Genomic DNA, 5,983 nt, shown 5'->3' with positions numbered 1-5,983 from the left:
TCGGGGTGGGACTGCAATTTTATTTTACGTCCTGATAGTTGGTAGTGCGTTTGCTTGGGGTGCCTTCTGCTCTTAAGAGTCGGAGATGCAGGAAGACTCAACACTGGAGAACTTCCTGGTATGCAAACATAATCTATGAACACCTTGAGATCTTCACCATCAAGGCCAGCCCAAGACATTTTGGTACCCGAGGCAAGCCACAAAACGGTTCCCCCCACAATTGGGGAAGAATGGGTGAGTGAAGATCTACATCAGGAACAAGGCCGTTGTAGAGGCAGATCAGGACTTCAAGCAGCACGCCACAGCCATTGTTGTCACTGTGGCTGCGGCACTCCTTTGAGGCTGGATCCATTGCCCACACTGCCTCATGGATGGGCCGGCCCTGTTTGGCACTGACTATCCAGTATACTCAGAGCTTATATTCAGAGCTTATACAGAAACTCTAACCATTGCTAGGTGAATGATGTACGGAGAGTGAAATGGACTGCTGTTAGGATCCAGGAACCCAACTCCTGGGTGAACGTACTCTGGGCCTGCTCAGCTCTGAAGAATAATCGTTCTTCTAAGAATAATAATATATAGATCTGGCTAAAATCACACTGCAGACTATTCCTTGGCCCACAATTTGTTATTCTTTTGTTTAGTTTGCTATTAAAATCCATTCATTTATTATTATTTAGTGCAATAACCCTACAAAAATAGTATTGTCATTAAAAGCAATTATTTTAAAACAATAATTAAATCCAACAATAGCCTAAATATCAGACTGAAACACCTATCAACATTCTACATAGGCCACATAGGCTTGCTGAAACAAACATGCCAAAAACTGTATTTGTCCGTTCGTATTTGCAATGCGTGTTCAGAATCACGGAAGGTCTCTTTCCACATGGTGGTGCTCCACTCACCAGCTCTAATTTTTCAGAAGTGCTTTACACGTGGTCCAACCTGAGGCAAGTCTCCCAAGGTATGGAGTTCGATAGTGTCCGAGCAGGCACCGAAAATGCCTCTCTAGATGCCCTGCGACTTGGGACTGCAGATTATGGTACCGTCAAGAGAGTATTATTATTGGTTATCACGCAGCTCCAACTTATGCAAGTTTACCCAAAAAATACGTGCCACTGTGTCCAAAGGAACTTACTCCCAAGTAAGAGTGCATAAAATTGCAACCATAACAGCAGCAATGAAACACGAGGAGAAGGTAATAGCTTAGGAAGGCACAGAAGTTTACACAGTCCTAGCAGAGAAGTGAAGCTGCGCCACCTTTGCTTGGTATCTCTCCAGAGGCTGGTAGAACATGAAGATGGAAGACTCCTCCATTTTCCAGTTTCTCAGAAGATCTCCATCCATAGCTTGGTACCTTCTGGTGACAGATTAAAATAACCAACAATAAATAGCAGATCAGGCCATCTACGCTTAAGGCAATCAAGGCACAAATATCTGTAACAGTTGCACTCCTATCCTACTCAGAAGCAAGTCCCAATGAGTTCAGTGGGGGTTACTCCAAAGTAGGTGGGAGAGAGAATATGTGGTCTACGTTTCTTCCACACTAATCACGCCATATGTGAAATGCTATTCATTCATTCAGGATTAAATGTGGAACAGAATTCAATTGTATACTGTAGTCAAAGCAGGCTTACACATTCTCACTGTAGAGTGGTTTAAAATAAAGCTGATTTTAAGTTTCACATGAGAGACTCTGTCCACACAGCCTGGTCCTTAATTCTCTGCAAATATGCTCAGAATTGTGCTTCCTTCCCTCCCTTCAAATTCCAGCTGCAGTTTCTCTATCGAAGAAATTCCTTCTTATCAGCGGAGGCTGACAGAAGCCTGGTAGATCTGTGTAACCTGATGTCACAAGTCATGAGATCAGCTTAAAAATAACGTTCTTTGCTGACATGGTGCATTTGGGTTTTGCTTTTTGCTTGCCCAAATATTTGAAAACAACAGTTATCAAGTTTTTCTTTGCAACCATCATGGGGGAAAGCCAGGGAGCTTTTAGCTGATATTTAGTTTAAGACAACAATTTGGATTTTAAAGACATAATGGCAATATTTCTATATTTCACTTGTATCCCATCATCCATCCAAGGAAATCTGGGCAACATAAATTAGTTTACAAATATATTATCCTTATAATAACTTTGTTTGCCTGAGAAATAGTGGCCGGTCCAAAGTCACCCAGCGAGCTTTGAGATTGAGCAGAGAATTGAGCCTGTGCTTTCCTAGTCAATGTCCAACCCAGGGGTCAGCAAACTTTTTCAGCAGGGGGCCGGTCCACTGTCCCTCAGACCTTGTGGGGGGGCTGGACTATATTTTGAAGGAAAAAAAATGAATGAATTCCTATGCCCCACAAACAACCCAGAGATGCATTTTAAATAAAAGGACACATTCTACTCATGTAAAGACTTAGATTTAGAAGGCGATTGGGCCGGATCTGGCCCCTGGGCCTTAGTTTGCCTACCCATACACTAGCTCATGCACTGTTTATACACTTCTAAGCACACATGAGTCTTGCCCTTGCTGCTATTCTAATCAAAATGATCCTGAAAAATGGGTTGGACATTGGTCCTGCTTCTAGGAATCTCTCACTACCAGAAAGAGAAATTCAGCACCACTCCCTGGAAGCAAAGCTTCCCAGAAACAAGCACACACACACAATCTGCCGAGTCAAGGACTCTTGCTATGCCCAATGCCCTCTGCATCAGGAGTGGGCCATTTCTCTCTCTCTCTCTCTCTCTCAAAGGCCATATGGGCAGTGTTAGAAACTCAGATATACAGTGGTACCTCAGGTTACAGACATTTCAGGCTACACACTCCGCTAACCCAGAAATAGTACCTCGGGTTAAGAACTTTGCTTCAGGATGAGAACAGAAATCGCACGGCGGCGGCACAGCAGCAGCGGGAGGCCCCATTAGCTAAAGTATTGCTTCAGGTTAAGAACAGTTTCAGGTTAAGAACGGACCTCTGAGGTACCACTGCATAAGGTAGGTGCCAAATGGCTCCTTCAAACAGGGACACAGTTTGCCAAAAAAGGAATGCTGCCTAGTTGCCATGGGGGGGGGGGGCAGACAGCTTGAAAGTTGTGCTTTTCAATACAGTACGGCTTTTTTGTTTCCTGAAATTCATTCTTGATTGTGCAGAAAAAATATAACAGATAGAATTCTACAGGCTGTAGTATTAGTGTGTGAAAACAGTCGATATCTGAGGATCCCCAGGAATGCACCTCTAGATGGTGGAGATGTCAGGAGTCATCCTGACACCTGGGCATCTTCACTTGGTCTCAAGTGGCTGATAGCCAGGTGCAAAATGTGCCTAGCGAATTTCAAACGCAGCCTAAGGGCTTAATCCATTTGTCAGGGGCTGCATGATGGTAGAGTCCAATACAGTGGTACCTCAGGTTAAGAACTTAATTTGTTCTGGAGGTCCGTTCTTAACCTGAAACTTTTCTTAACCTGAGGTACCACTTTAGCTAATGGGGCCTCCCGCTGCCGCTGCACTACCGCTGTGCAATTTCTGTTCTCATCCTGAAGCAAAGTTCTTAACCCGAAGTACTATTTCTGGGTTAGCGGAGTCTGTAACCTGAAGCGTCTGCAACCTGAGGTACCACAGTACCAATTTCTCATACTAGATATAAGTATAGATCTGACACTCTTTCAGTGAGGATACAAGAATGAAGAAAGAGAGACACTTGAGGGTTAGATTCCAAGGGTCACCATGTAAGAGCAGACTGGGGGGGGGGTATATGTCCCCCTGCCCCCCAAGCCAGAGGTTGCCCGCCAATGTAGCAGCTAAATGTGAAAGAACAATAGTCTGGAAAAATACTGAATGACTTGGCTAAGGCCACAAATCCCTTCCGTGGCAGACTGTGGAAACTGTCACCTGGGCTCAAGCGACCAGCTTTTATACTAAGACCTGGGCTCCTTCGGGAGGAAGGGCAAGATAGAAATTTAATAATATTAAAAAATAAATATTCTCAGCATCAGTTCCCTCCACTTTTGTGGCGCCTTGTGGAATTTCCCTCTGGTGATGAACAAGGCCCATTCAAGCCCACGTTAAGAGTTAGTACATGAGAAACCTCCACCAAGTTCCTGTCTTCATTGCTGTAAGTACACCATACTTTTATGTGGAAACATGGCAGGCCACAGTTAAAGCAACATCATTCCTTCTAATAGCACACTCAGGTGTGGCAATTAATTTGGAAGAAGCATCGGACCACCTAAAAGAAAACTAGCCGCTTCTACACGCCCGGGGGAAACCCTAGGTATATACCGTTGCTGTGAGTTAATTTAAATTATTATTTATTTTTTAAAAAACCACAACCCAGAAAGCGCTTAACAGGAACTTGCGAGCTGACAGACAGCTGAGCCTACAAGAGAAAGAAAGCGAGGGTCTAAAGAAACCAGTAGCTACGTAAACTATGGACGTCAGTATAGCTCAGTTTGTAGAGCATGAGACTCCTAATCTTAGGGTTGTAGGTTCGAGCCCCACGTTGGGCAAAAGATTCCTGCTTGGACTAGATGACCCTCGTTGTCCTTTCCAACTCTACAATTGAGAACAGTTTGATATATGGAATGTTTGTGGGTCTTACTGTGGGGCTGCAGAGGGAGAACACAGAGAAAATCTACACGCTCAAGCCCTTGAAGTGTTATAGTGCGTATGAATGCGTGGGCACAGGGGGAGACGTACCACAAAATTAAAACATTCTAGAACAGGATGCCCAGCTTTCCAGGCATGACAGCAGGAACAGGTTATCCCACAGTTTATAAAGAAGTATCTGTTACTAATTGAAAAAACTGCAGCTCGGATCTCTCCGGCAGAGATGATAACGGGCTTCAAAGACTGAAGGGCGGGCGCCACAGAAATAGAATTAAACCTCAGTGCACACCTTACCGCCTCTGCCTTACAACACGAACCGCCCCCCGCCTCCAATCTTTAGCAGGAAAAAAAATTCAACAGGGGAAGCGGATTGCAAAACCGCACCTGTTGACTTACTGCGTCGGGGGGGGGGGGAGAGGTTGGAGAGAGTCGGGAGCTTTGCATTAGGCTGCCATCGCATCGCCCTTCCCTCGAGACACGAGAAACGCGGAAAAATGCGCGCGCTGCTCCTTACCCCGGGCTGGGCAGCGTTGCTGCTGCTCCTCCTCCGGTGGCGAGGCGGAAACCGGATTCCCTGCAGCAGCAGCAGCTCCTGCCTGCGCCTCCGCAGCAGACTTAGCCGGGCTTGAAGCGCCGCTGCCACCCAACCTCTGTCCCCCGGCCGACCAAGAAGCGGGTCCCGTGGGTCGCTGCTGAGCATCAGATCAGCAGCCTTAATCCGGCTTGCAGGAGGAACCACCAGCGGCGGCGGCGGCACCTTTGCTCGGTTGTCTCCTCGTGCACGCGTGCGTGTGTGTGTCTGCAAAGCTGGAGCGCTGGGCGCGCTTCATGGAGCGAGGAGGCGGGCGAGGAGCCCGAGCACAATAAAGACCAGGCAGGGACACGTGGCTCTCCAAGGGGGTGGAGGAGCGCAGCGCGCAGCCGCCCAGCCGAAAGGAGGGGGGGGGGAGAAGAGGGCGCGATCCGAGCCTTCTGCACGAGCCGGAGAACCAGCAACCTAATTTCCTCGGAAGTAAGGCCCGTATATTATCGAGACTTTATTGGGCGGCAAGTCCCGCTGCGCTCCAACCGGGTTGACTATTTTCCTGTTTTCAGGATCGCAGCCTTAAATCCAGATTAAAGCGCTGCTGGCTTTGCAGTTCCCGTCCTCGGATCGGGAGTCGGCTGGCTTCGTTTCTGCTTTGCTTATTCCGAAGCAAACCCCACCGTCTTTTTTAATGGCACGTTCAGGGTTGGGTTCCCAGCAGTTTATAGCCTTGAACCCGTGCAGCCCGTTGGTTTCAGCGGCGGGTTTACCTCGCTCTGCGTAATTGTCTTGCAGGACAGATCTCAATAGTTTCTGTTTTTGCAGGTGGGGATCACACGGGGTTGGAAGTCGACGCTTT

At 47.1% G+C, this 5,983-nt stretch overlaps 1 long non-coding RNA gene across 1 annotated transcript; it reads right to left on the bottom strand.

Annotated features, from left to right (window-relative positions):
- Positions 1–651: 651 nt before the first annotated feature.
- On the bottom strand, positions 652–5,436 carry LOC309538839. The gene is made up of 2 exons (XR_014222371.1): positions 5,113–5,436; positions 652–1,363 (listed from the first exon to the last, which is right to left on the bottom strand). It is a non-coding gene; the product is annotated as an uncharacterized lncRNA (long non-coding RNA).
- Positions 5,437–5,983: the final 547 nt, after the last annotated feature.

Source organism: Podarcis vaucheri (genome assembly GCF_965113315.1).
Source record: "Podarcis vaucheri genome assembly, chromosome: 8".
Taxonomy (NCBI): Eukaryota; Metazoa; Chordata; class Lepidosauria; order Squamata; family Lacertidae; genus Podarcis; species Podarcis vaucheri.
The sequence above is the reverse complement of the archived record's forward strand: the minus strand, read 5'-3'. Positions and strand labels throughout refer to the sequence as shown.